Source organism: Pelodiscus sinensis, chromosome 17 (genome assembly GCF_052426305.1).
Source record: "Pelodiscus sinensis isolate ZL-2025 chromosome 17, ASM5242630v1, whole genome shotgun sequence".
NCBI lineage: Eukaryota > Metazoa > Chordata > Testudines > Trionychidae > Pelodiscus > Pelodiscus sinensis.
The window spans coordinates 11,851,529-11,864,187 of NC_143068.1; the positions used below are offsets into that span (position 1 = coordinate 11,851,529).

Consider the following 12,659-nt stretch of genomic DNA (forward strand, 5'->3'; position numbering starts at 1 on the left):
GTAGTATAGACCTGGCCTACCGTGGCATTCAGATTTCAGCAACAGATCCCATCAAGGGCAGCTATAAAAGCAACAAGCGTAGCCATGTTAAAGGGAATTAGACAGGTACTTAATAGAGTTATTAGCATTTAAAGCTGCAGGCTAAGTAACTGGGTCAGACTCAGTGGACTCCGGAGCCTGTAGCGTTTCTAGTTTCCTCTCAAGTAAGATTACATGTGAAGGCAAGGTACTACAGCTGGTTCGGTAAATCATGCTGTCTCCCACTGGTGCCTTTGAAAGATCGTCTCACATGATGCTTTATGGTTACTCAGACATTTCCAAAGGTATGTTTTGCCAGTGGGTGGCTGTAGATCTCATTTCAACATACACAAAAGGAGAGCATCTCTTAGAAGTGAGAAGGCATAAAAAAGGTTTACCTGGCATAACTGATTGAGCTGCAGTGTAATAATCTCGATTCCGTCTGCGTAATTATTAAGAGGGTTGTTTCTAATCATACGTCAGGGAGGCTTGAGTTATGCAAGCTCACACCTCTGCCCATTAAAGCATGCTTTGCCATAATTTATTAATTTAGAAGTATATCAATTCCCTCTAATACGTCTTTTAATGTGATGACTATTGACTAGCTCTAGAGACTGCCAGCATCTCAGCTGGTGTAAACTGGCAACACTCTAATGACATCCATAGAACTACACTGATTTGTACCGGCCAAGAATATGTCCCCTTTGTTACATGTAAGAAACAGGGGCTGAATTGAAACTATGGAAAGGCTGGTCTGAGGCTAATGGCTGAGGGGGAAAACAAATTTCACTGAGGAAAAATGGCAAAATGTAAAATGTTGGGATCTGTATTTGACTGAATAGTTTGTGTTCCCATTACTAAATGAGTTCGTGACAGGCAGGGATGACACTTTCCTAATAAATAAAAGGAACTCACACAGAGTGATACCCCAAATACCCACCAGCTAGGGTTGCCAACTTTCTTTTGCTCAAAATGGAACACTCCGGCCGCATCCCTTCTCTGTGGCTATGTCCCCTCACTCCAGCTCCTTTCCCTCCATCACTCACTCTCCCTCCCTCACTTTCACCAGGCTGGGACAGGGGTTTGAAGGGTAGAAGAGGGAAAGGGCTCTGAGGTGGGGCCAGAAATGAGGGGTTCAAGGTGTGGGAGTGGGTTCAGGGCTGGGGCCAAAGGGTTTGGAGTGCAGGCTCCAAGAGGGAGTTTGGGTGTGGGAGTGGATTCTGCTCTGGGACAGAGTATTGGGGTGTATGTAGGGATGTGAGGTCTGGGAGGGAGTCAGGATGCAGGAGGCGGTTCCAACTGGAGATGGAGGTTCAGTGTGAAGGTGCTGGTTGGGTGGTAATGACCTCAGGCAGCTATCAGTTGGTAGCACAGCAGAGCTAATGCAGGCTCCTTGCCTGCTCTGACTTTCGCGCTGCTTCAGGAAGCAGCCGTCAGCCCCTTCATTGGAGATGTGGCCAGGCAACTCTGTAGGTGTATGCTGCCCACACCTGAGGGCACTGCCCCCTACAGCTCCTATTGGCGCTGGTTCCTGGCCAATGGAAGTGGCGGTGGCAATGCTGGGGGCAGGGACAGTGCGCTCCTCCTGCTATGATCCAGGGTGAAATGCCAGCCACTTCTAGGAGCTTCATGTAGCCTGCCTTAGCCTCACTGCATTGCTAACTGGACTTTTAACACAGCGGTGAATTGTGCCGACAGGAGCCACCAGGGTCCCTTTTCTACCTGGCATTCCAGTCAAAAACCGGTTGCCTGGCAACTCTACCACCAGCACTGGTTTAGGGACTTGCAGTGCTTTCAAAAGAGAAGGCATGTGAAAACTTCCTGCTTGAATACTAGGTGAGGCCTTGGAATTGTTCAGCTAATGTGTTTTCGGCTCCAAATTCCCCTTCTAGTCTTCTTAATTTATATTCATGAATACTTCATTTTCCTCTGCATGTGCCTTTCACAAAATTTATCAAACTAAAACCAAACATTTATACACATTCAACCCACTGCTCTGTGGATTGTAGTTCATCAGATGAAGACAGACTGAGGGGCTGGGCTCAGAGCAGAAGAAATTTACATTGACATTCTGTGGGCAGGGTGGGCTGACAGAATTGCTGGGCCCTAGGGCAAGGGGAGGGAAGGCCTGGCTCCGTGATCCTAGAAGGGGCGGGGCCTCAGGTGGAAGGGGCGGGGCTGAGGGCAGCCAGCACTTAGCGCTGCTTCCAGTGCATTGCGCCATCCCCTCCTCCTCCAATCCCCACCTCTCTATTTAAAATATGCGAGGTGGCCTACAAATTTTTTTAAATGAAATACAAATATATCAAAATGTAATCCCTCTGAGCTGCTCGGAATGTGCTGTGCAGTGTTCTGCAGCGATTTTAAGGGCCTGGGCTTCCACCCAATGCCACTCCTGTGGTAACGGTGGCATCTAGGAGCCCCAGGACCTTTTGAATTGACAGGCCCTAGGGCAACTCTTCCCTTCGCCCCCTTCTGGTGGCAGGCCTGGTTATGGGAAGCACAAATTTGTTAATGAATTCAGAGTTGTGGCCCGCTTCTTAGTTCCAGGAGAACTAGCTCATATCTGTCTGTTCATCCTTCAGGCCCTTGCCAAGTATTCCTTAGCTTCCCTTTGAGAACCTTCTTCCCTGAAAGGCCCAGTATGCAGAGGATGACAGTGACCAGACACCTCAGCTATCAGTGCTGACCCTAGTGGCCATGATCAGTTCTCTCTAACAGGTCTTCCACTGTGCTGAGAAATTTACTGATTCTGTGCTGTGCTTCACAGCCTTTGCACAAAGGGAGTGGAGACCGACTGCTAAATCTTAGTTGGGTATCCCTGGAATGAGGGTGTTCGTAGCAGGTGCAGACTGGTATAGCTGGTCCTTATGTCTCTCTTCCTGTTCTCCTTTCCCCCTAGAGGGGTGCACTGGGGCTGGAGTTGTTCAGGGGCAGAGAGAGGTGGGCAGGTGGATTGACTGCTCTCTGGCAATCCTCTGCTGGTAGATGGCTCCTTGGGGATCAGGTTAGAACAGCTTCCATTCTGTCCCTTAGGTTGTTCAGAGAATCAGAGAGCTGCAACTGGCTACCAGACCACTCTCTTTGTCTCCTGGCTTCACAGGGAATCTGACTTTGCTCATTTTAGGCAAGCAAAGGCCTGAATTCAAACCACAGAAACACTGAGTCCAATGGAGGGACGATGGGAAAGAAAGGTAAAATATGGGCGCTGTATCTGACTGACATGCTTGTGCTAACCTTCCCATTCCTAAAGGACTTGTTAGCAGCCAGGGCCAATTCAGCCATACACAGACTGAATACAGAACATTCCCTGCACAGCATCCACCAAGGAGGCTACATGGAGCTCTGACTTCAACATAAAACTGACCTCTGTGAAGAAACCCAATGGTGCCTGCCTTTCCCCATCGGTGCATCCAAACCACATTTCCCTGCCCAAATGAAGGTCAATCCAGTTTTCAGTGTAATAGCCATGTGTAAACAGAATAATCTGCTACTACTGATATTAACCTCAAACTTTATTTCATTTTTTGTATATTTCTGGGGTACCATATGGTTTATCTGAGCAGATGGTTGGCAAATGGGTAGGCAATGGGTGAGCATTAACCAGATGTGATGGGACAGTGGTTTGTTCTTCTAGTTCTCAGTTCTTCACCCTGGGCTAACACTTTCTATCTTAATGTCACTGAAAATGCTACATACTGCAGGAGCAATAGCCCAGAATTATGTTTCCCCTGGCTGAGAATATCTGATTCCTCATGTATCTCTTTTATTATAAGTATATGTGTGTGGGAAAGAAATGTATGTATATGTATATCACGGATTGCATATACAAAAACACAATAAAACATTATTTCAGATTGCAAAATAAAGCCCTCAAAAAACAGGAATGTCTGGAATTAAGGTTGCCCATGTAACCTTAATTCTGCCCCTTGTGTGCATGCATTATCACAGTCTTTAATTACAAGTTTTTGTCCCCCATAGAACCTCTTTCTCAGTCAGTGAATAGGACAGAGTGCTCAAATAATGAGCAGTTATTCAATATTTTTTTCTCCTCATTTGATGTGTGCCTCATGACTTATTTTCTGCACACTATTCAAACCCTGCTCTGAAGACAGAATTATTCATTTCACCGGTGGCTTTTCTATGGTACTTCTCACTATAACTTGAGTGTTTCACAAATATTAATGAATTTATTTGCACAATGCCCCTGTAAAAGGAGGGGGCATTTTTGCCCACATTTTGCAGATGGCAAACTAAATCACAGAGAGATGAAAGTCAAAGGCATTAATCACTTTTGGGTACCCATTTTGAGCTGCTTAGGTTCTGTTTTTTTTCCAGAGTTCTTAGCATTTTATAGCACTTCACATGTTCAAAGCACAGCTCCCAGTGACTTCAGCTGCTGCTGCAAGTGCTCACTACATCTGCAAAAAATAGTCAAGGGTCTCAAGTTTTTGTGTCCAGAAAATCAGAAAATACCCAATTAGTAACCACCTATGAAACACATTTTGGTGACTAGCCAAGCATTTCATAGGAACTCTTTGACTGAGGCAGGGATAAAATCCAGTGATCCATGGCAGAATTCAACTATTTTCTACAAAACCCCAATGCATCCATGGAGCAAACAGGTCCATCTTGTGCAGTGAATGAGGCAGGGATCCTGTGGGAAAATAGTAGAGGATCATGTAATCAAAAATCATCCACAGCACATACACACAAGGAAGGGGGGAGGAGTGACTTAAGCTTGCACAGACCACCTTAATGCACATATATTCTAGCTTCTGAGTGCTTGATTTGCAGCAATTAATGATTTTTAATGGGTGGTTTTGTTGTGTGTAATTTCCTAGGTTTTTAAAAAAGCAAGTGGAAACATCTCAAAATGATGTTGCTTTGCCAGTGAGTTTCATCAGTGTTTGCTGAGGGCAGAGGAAAGCAGGGACCCACAGTTTCATCACAGATTCTGTAAGAGAGTGGGCTGGTTGCTTCTGCCAACTCCTCCCCTGAGCATAACCCCTTCTGCCTCATCCTCTCCAGCCTACCCTTGTCCCATCTCTTTTCCACCTACATCCTGTTCTCCTTACCTAGCCAGTCTTAGTCTCCACTGCGCATCCCAATCTCGGTCTCCTTGCCCAGTATGTCCTCATTTCACTCACTGTTCCCAACCAATGCCAATTCCTTTCCTCCCAGCTTCTCATCTGATCTCTCTTTCCCTCTTGAGTTGCCTCCCTTCCAATCACGTTCCCCATCCCAATCTCTCTTGCTAGGCTCCTCACCCCTAGCTCATGGCCATCTCCCCAATCTCCTGCATTTTGGTCTAAGTTGCTTTGCCCAGCCAGTCCAGTTCCTTCCCTGCACGCTAACACCTCATTAGATCTGTCTCCCTGCCCTGCCCCCAGGTCTCAGGCTGTCTTTCCTGGCCCAGCCAGTCCTAATCTTCTACCCTGTCCGAACTCCCATTCCCAGTTTCTTCCCTCCTCCCTCTTGGGCTCCTTCTCCTAATTTACTTCCCCATCCAGGTCCAGTTCTCATTCCCTTTGCGTTTCAAGTAGGTAGCTTCTTCCTCCACTTTGCCTAGGTGCAGGCTATGGAGAGCACAGGAGAGATGTTCCATGCTCTCAGTTCAGGTTTCTGGGCACGGCAAAGACTGTGAAGCAGAGAACTGAATTGCAAGCAATGTCCTGCTCGGTACAAGAGTGGAGAATGTCCAGGGCAGATGAAATCTGTGAGGAATGAAGCTTCTAATAGCCAAGAAGTCTTTATATGCACATGGAAACTGCAGTTTTTCAGAGATTTAAAACCAAATATGGAGAGATTTTCATGGGGATGACAAAAGGTCACAAAGGTCAGTCCCGTGCCAAATGTCAAGTCCCTCCTCCAAAGCATGAGGGTTCTATAACATGGAACCCCCCCCCCCTCCACAAAAGTATACTCCCCCCAGTTTTTTAACATTGGCTAAACACTGCATTTCCCCCAAGCCTCCTTCTCAGTAATAACTGAACTGCTGTGGCTATTTTTTTTTTTAATTCAGCCTGAGGCAGACATTCAGCACAGAAAAGTTCAGCCTCTCAGACATGGCAAAGTAATAAGCAACTGAAACCAGGGTCTTATGATGGGAGCTATTAGGCTACCTTAATAGATATTGCTCCCAGTCCTGCCTATAATATGTTTGCATTTCTCTTTGTGAGCTTGAATTAACAGCATCTGAATATAATAAATGATATTCACACAGGACTACCCATGGTGGGGAGGACAATTGCCCAGAGGCTTGGGGCCTCAGCTAACACCAACAGCACTGCAGTGCTAAGGCGGGCTCCCTGCCTGCCCTGGCTCTGCACTGCTCCCAGAAGCGACCATCCCTGTGGTTTCTGATGCTGTGTGTTATCCACGAGCTCCCCCCACCATGAGTGCTAACTCCACAGTGATGGTGCCTGTGGGCAGTGGTGCACAGAGACCCTCTGCTCTCCCTGCCTAGGAGCCACTGTCAGAAGGGTGTGCCAGGCACTTTTGGGAGTTACCTGAGGTAACCACTGACACACTGATTCCCTCCCACACCCAACCCTCTTTGCCTTTGCCCAGAGGCAGCATCCAAATTCTCTCCCAGAGCTCACACCCTGCACCCCCTCCCGCACCCTAACCCCCAGCCCTAGCCTGGTGAGTGAGCGAGGATGGGGAGGGGGAGAGGGAGAGTGACCTATGGAGGAAGGGAAAATGGAGTGAGAAAGTGCTGGGTTTCAGAAAAGGGGCAGGACAGGGCTGTGGTCTCAGGAATAGAGGTGGGGCAGAGGTAGGGCAAGGGTCTTTGGGTTTACGCCATTAACCAATTAGCATCTTTACCAGGTGGGCATGTGGAAGACCGCAGCAGCATAGCTGGCAGCTCATTGGGCACTAGCCAGCTCAGGCACAGCAATGCCCAAATGTGAGGTGGACTGTGATGGTGCAGCTTGTATGTGCATGGGGACTCACTGAATATTCTGCCCAGGAGCCCAGAATTGCTGTCAACCGGACTATATTGATAATAGAACCTCCTTTAACCCAGCTATTGTCGGATCTTAAATTTATCCTTTATCCTTCATTCTCTTCTCCAAACCTGGGTTATATATCCCCAGACATTCATTAGTTAGATTATGAACTTCCACACATCTCACATTTGTGAGAGTGACTCCTACACCCCTCACCCACTTGTTTAAAAAGCATTCAATTCTTCTCTATTCCAGGGGAACATGTAGGAGCTCTGGTTTGGGGATGCACCCATGTAACTAGAGCCATGTGTGGATACAACATTTTGTATCTGCACAAAAATGAGCTGCAGGTATCTTCATGCGCATCTGCAGATGTGGGTTCCTGCAGATATAAAGTGGATATTCACAGATTTGCAGGGTTCTACATATAAGTGAGCAAGGCCCAATGAGCAGAATCAGGCCAAACATATATTCTTTTAACTATCTATCGCAGCGTTTCTCAAACTGTGGGTTGCAACCCCCAGGGAGGTCGCGAGCAACTTACAGGGGGGTCGCAGCTGGATCCAATTTTTTTATGCAAAAATTTGTCTCTCCTGGCATCTCAGTTGCCAGGTGTCCGGTTTTCACCCGGACCCCTGCCGCGTCTGGTGGGGGTGGGGGAGTGAGGAGCGCCACAGAGTCCAGTGAAGGGGGGGCTGGAGAGGGCAGTTTCTGGGCGCCACACTAGGGGGGTGTCGGGCTGGATGGGAGTGGAGCACGCACTGCACTGGCCCATGTGACCATCAGAGACCATCAGCTGGCCACATGATGCCTCCCCTACAAGCTGCGAGCTGAGGCAGCTGGGCTGGGTGGCAGAAGCAGCCACTTTAAAAGTAAGATTGTTCCTCTGTGCCTGGCTCTGTGGGGAAGAGGGGGAAGATTTGATTGGAGTGGGGCTCCTGATGTTAAGGATGCCTGCCTCAGGGGGAGGGGCAGTGCACTGGGATGGGGGGGTGCTAAGGGGGCCTGGGTCTGAGGCATGGGTGAGTGCATTGGGATGGGGAGACTGGGGGGCATGGCTCAGGGGGAGGGGTGGGTGCATTGGCAGTTTGTGTGCAGTCCCAAACTGGACAAAGTGGTGCAACTTCTGCTTAACAACTTTGGAGCAGTGAGGGTGGGGTGGGGGGATCACACAAATTCATTTAGCATTTTAGGGGGTCACGGTATCACAAAGTTTGAGAACCCCTGATCTATGGCATTTATGATACACAGGCCCAAATGTCCCAAAGCACAAGCAATGAACGTGCACCTTACTTGCGTCATATCAGGAATCTGAACATACACAAATGCACGTGCAGAGACAAACTTGACTTGCCTGGGATTTGGGAATTGAACCTGAGCACTGCTGGGCTGTGTCTAGACTACATGCTTCTGTCGGCAGAGGCATGTAGATTAGACAGATCAGCAAAGGCAAATGAAGCCGTGATTTAAATGATCGCGGCTTCATTTACATTTACATGGCTGCCGCGCTGAGCTGACAAACAGCTGATCAGCTGTTTGTCGGCTCGCCGCTAGTCTGGACGTTCCCCCTGTCGACATCAAAGCCCTTTGTCGGCAGCCCCGTTATTCCTCGTGGAATGAGGTTTACTGGGGCTGCCGACAAAGGGCTTTGATGTCGACAGGGGGAACGTCCAGACTAGCGGCGAGCCGACAAACAGCTGATCAGCTGTTTGTCAGCTCAGCGCGGCAGCCATGTAAATGTAAATGAAGCCGCGATCCTTTAAATCGCGGCTTCATTTACCTTTGCTGAACAAACAAATCTACATGCCTCTGCCGACAGAGGCATGTAGTTTAGACGTACCTATGCATACATACTGACAGTTTGACCCCACAGGGAAACACAAATGAAGATCAGCATACATACCAATCAGAGATTATACAGACACTATTATTAGATGTCCCAGAAGATACGTCTAGACTACATTTTATTTTCGAAAGGAGATATGCAAATTTAGAGCTAATTTGCATATCTTCTTCCGATAGCTTTTTCAAAAGTGGGTTTTTCAAAAGTGAAAGTAGTGTGGATGTGGGGTTTTTTTGGGGGGAAAACGCACTTCCTAAAAAAAGGAGCTTTACACGGTTTTTCGAAAAAGGGTTTTTTCCCTCCAAAAACCCACGGCCAGACTACTTTCACTTTTGTAAAACCCGCTTTCGAAAAAGTGATTGGAAGAAGATATGTAAATTAGTGCCAAATTTGCATATTTCCTTTCGAAAATAAAACATAGTCTAGACGTACCCAGATTGGAGTTATTAAGGAGCTACCCTATTACCTGCCACCAGATATTCTTTTGCTTACTGTGTCACAGCACCTTGGCTTAATTAAATCAAGATATCGTTTTCAGTGTTAGCGTAGCAACCGATTGCCACCGCAAAAGTGATTTTTCCGCTGCTGCCTGTGTAACCGCCACAAGGCAGATTTGAATCTGGGACCTCTGAAGCTTAGTATAGAAGTCTCTACAGCTTGAGTGATAAAGCCAACTGGCTCTCAGACCATGCTGTAGAGGTCTCACGTTCTTATCTGTTCCTGTGGTCTAGGTGCCACGGCATGGGACAGTGAACCACACTAGGTGGATGGGTTACACCTGTACGTCTTTATTTAAATGTGTCAATCATGAGGTGTGCATCCACTTTTACAGGTCATTTTCACCATATGCACAGAATTAGAGGCTGCCCAAAAATTGACTCTGACAGCTCTTCTTGGGATGCACAACTCAACCTCCTATGAGCACAGTGGCTCAAATTATCTAGGTACAGCAGGTTGAAACAGAGAACTTACAATGTGTCCTTCTCTTCTCAATGTATCTTCAACTGAAAGGAACAAATTTGCTTTATGCTACTGTTATGTCAAGAGTGAGATCATTAATGGAAGCATCTCCATTGTAAATTCCTATCTCTGATCCTTGCAGAGTACATCATACAGCATTAGTGAGCTGGCTGCCACAGGGCATCCTGTGTTCAGATTATTGGAGTTTGTGTTCAGACTATGCTGTATCTCGACTGAGTGGGAAGTCCCTCTCTCCTCATTTACAAGGCTTGCAGTGGAGAGAAAGGCCGCACACCATTACAGCAGTGATATGAAAAGCAAAAAATGGAATTGTTATCCTTTGGTGATTAGACTGGTAGGGCACAAGTGGTTTTGCTGAGAGCTGGTGAAAATGCTGCAAAGCAGTCTTCACAGACATTAATTTGAGTTCTAAATGGCTGTTTGGTTTGAACATCGTTATGCCCCTTTATAATTGTGAACACCAACAAAGACATGTTTAGGGAGGATGAGCATTCTTCACAAGACTGCATCTATTGCATTGGATTTGCTACTTCCTGTAGGCAAAGATGTGAACTCTTTTACTCCCACAGTTAGTCCTGTTGAGTTCAAGAGGACACGTGTGCTTAACTGTTCACCATTGTGAGCAAAAAGCTCACTCCCTGCTTCTATTTGTTATACTCTTGTTTTAAAAGTTTCACGGGTCCCATTTAGAAGTAGAAACAAGGCCATGGGACTTAGGTGACCACTCAGGTGTTGTAAGGAGGTGGTATGTAGAATGCATATTTTAGGTGTTGGGACATGTGAAAAGGTGCCTGCTTGTTTAGAAAGGAAAAAGAACTGCTAGATAAAAAGATAAGCCAGCAATGGAATCAGGTAAACAACTGAGTTAACAAACTAACTACAGGCTGAATCTCTTTAGTCCAGCATCCTCGGGACCTGACTGGTTTGCCAAACCAGAGAATTTGCCAAACCACAGGAGGTCAATACTCTAGCAGCATGACCAGCACTTCCACTGCTTACTGGGCTCTTAGAAGACATTTAGGGGTGAATTAGAGGTAAATAACAGCACAGAACACTGAGTGCCAGGACTGGTGGCTATAAACAAAATTTATTGGACTGTGGAAAACTTGGCCACACCCATGATAAATGAACATCCAGGTAATTAAAATCAGTCTGGACCACAGATGTTGCTGGCCCAGAGTGTACTAGACGAGAGAGGTTCAATGTGTAGTATTATCCAGAAAAAGTGTTTATACAATATAGGATAAATAACTCTGGAACAGTGTATTAAGGTGAGCACCTAAATGTGGGGCCTGCTTGAATTTAACCCTATTCTGTGCCCTGCTGGGGAAGTCTGGTCACTCAATGAAGCAGTGAATCAATGACATACTTCTTCAGCAAGAGTCTGTCTGCGATTTGTGCATTCTGGGTGGTGGGAAAGAACTAGTCAATGAATGCCAAAAGCAGCAATCACTGACAAGTCTGAGGTCAGTTGGCACTCGGTCCCCCAACAGTAAAACAGTTTGTTTTGGCTGAAAATTTTTAACAGTTTTCAGAGCAGAAGGTGAAATCCAAAGACTCTTTCCTCCCCCCCCCCCCCCCCCCCGGAACATTTAATCAGAGGCAGTTTTCTCTCACTCTCCTGCTGAAAAATACCAAGAAACTCTATTAGTTTGACAAGAGTGTGAGAAACTTAAGACATACAAAAGAATCAGGTGAGGTTATCTACTGAAGACATTAAATATAATTTTAGGCTTTGAGCTCAATGTGACATGATAGGATTTTCAGTGTGGTTCTTTGCATTGTGATCACTATTGGTTACATAGTTATGGAAAAACAACATGGGCATCAATGACATCTTGACAAATCTGTCCTGCTTTTTGCCTGCTATTTCTGAATAAGGGATGGTTCATTATGCAAAAGTCCTGATGTAGCAGGATGATCATGTAAATCCCCTGTTTTTCACTTTGATGTAGCTCTAAAACTACAGTCATGACACTTTATGTTTTGCTAGATTAGGAATAAAGCGCTTTTTTTCTTTTAGTGAAAATTTTATGAGTGTTGGCGTTTCTACTTCAGATCAGCTGCTGAAGTGGAAAAAAGTTAAATTGTTTCATTTTGCCCTGTTGAGCTTTTGGTTTTAAAGCAAAATAAAAGAAATACTACCCAACCAAATCAGAAAAGGTATTTTGATGTTGCAGCAGATAAGGCTGCCAGTCATCATTAGAGAGCTATACGAGTGATAAATAAAAAGCCTGCTGAAATACCATCTAGCAGGTAAGATGATGCTTCCTTTAAAGTTTCAGCGACATGGCATCTGCAGACACACATACACGGCCTAAGGGGCAAAGAACAGGACAAGCTCACACAGTTCCACCACCACAATCTGAATGGCATTTCACTGATGTCATTTTTCCTAATAGTCCAACGGCATGTATTAAGAATGACTGCAATTTGTTAGCTATGAGGGAGTAATTTTTTTCCTCCTCAGAGTCATTCTTTAATGGTGCAGCTCTTTAGACTTTAGTGCTGCACTGTATTTATTAAAACTTTTTGTTAAGAGAAGGTCATTCTTTCCAAAAGGTAGAGGCTTTGTTCTTGACAGCATAAATAAATCTTTTCAGGTGCAGTGCGTGGTACATATAGGGCAAGTTCCTTCAGATCACCTATTCATGCAACCTATTCATGCTTCCTTTGCTTTCCTCAGAGTAAGTGGGAACATCCCTAGGAATCTTATCTAGTAACTGATTCACTGAATGTTGAATGAAGGTAGCTGTGTTCTGACTTCATTTAGTATCTGCAGAGGCATTTGCTGCTTGGATTGCTGCTGGTCTGCTGCAGAAGAATGTGAAGTGACCCGTCAAATGAAGACTGAACTTGTG

At 45.9% G+C, this 12,659-nt stretch overlaps 1 protein-coding gene across 1 annotated transcript in view; it reads right to left on the bottom strand.

Moving 5' to 3' along the window:
• CDH4 (cadherin 4) overlaps nt 1–12,659 on the bottom strand; it is an 821,769-nt gene that overhangs the window by 39,122 nt on the left and 769,988 nt on the right. The window lies entirely within an intron of this gene.